The following is a 750-nucleotide window of genomic DNA, read 5'->3' as shown; positions in this document are numbered from 1 at the left end:
TATGATGAAATGACGGGAATACCCTTGGTAGTCGAAGGGAACCACCACTTATGATGATGATGATATGATGATATGATGAGAATAACATAAAATAATATAAAGAAATATTAATTAGCCCTACGTGGCCATTTTTGATAGGTTTGGTAGTATTGGTAGGAGCTCTTTAAAGGAAGGAAATAACGGGACTACCCTTGGTAGTCCAAGGGAACCACCACTTATATGGAAGGAAATGACGGGATATATATATAGTAAGTAAAAAATAATAATAAAATAGATAGAAGTAGAATAGAAAATAGAATATAATAGAAAGAAATAGAAAGTAGAAATAGAAAATATTATATAAAAGAAAGAAATATTAATAGAAAGAAATAGAAAGTAGAAATAGAAAATATTATATAAAAGAAAGAAATATTAATAGAAAGAAATAGAAAGTAGAAATAGAAAATATTATATAAAAGAAAGAAATATTAATAGAAAGAAATAGAAAGTAGAAATAGAAAATATTATATAAAAGAAAGAAATATTAAGTAGGAGCTCTTTTAAGGAAGGAAATGACTGGAATACCCTTGATAGTCCAAGGGAACCACCACTTATATAGTATGATGAATATGAATATATATATAGTAAGTAAAAAATAATAATAAAATAGATAGAAGTAGAATAGAAAATAGAATATAATAGAAAGAAATAGAAAGTAGAAATAGAAAATATTATATAAAAGAAAGAAATATTAATAGAAAGAAATAGAAA

This window comes from Solanum tuberosum, unplaced genomic scaffold, assembly GCF_000226075.1.
Source record: "Solanum tuberosum cultivar DM 1-3 516 R44 unplaced genomic scaffold, SolTub_3.0 scf00136, whole genome shotgun sequence".
Taxonomy (NCBI): domain Eukaryota; kingdom Viridiplantae; phylum Streptophyta; class Magnoliopsida; order Solanales; family Solanaceae; genus Solanum; species Solanum tuberosum.
This window is presented reverse-complemented; position numbering follows the sequence as displayed.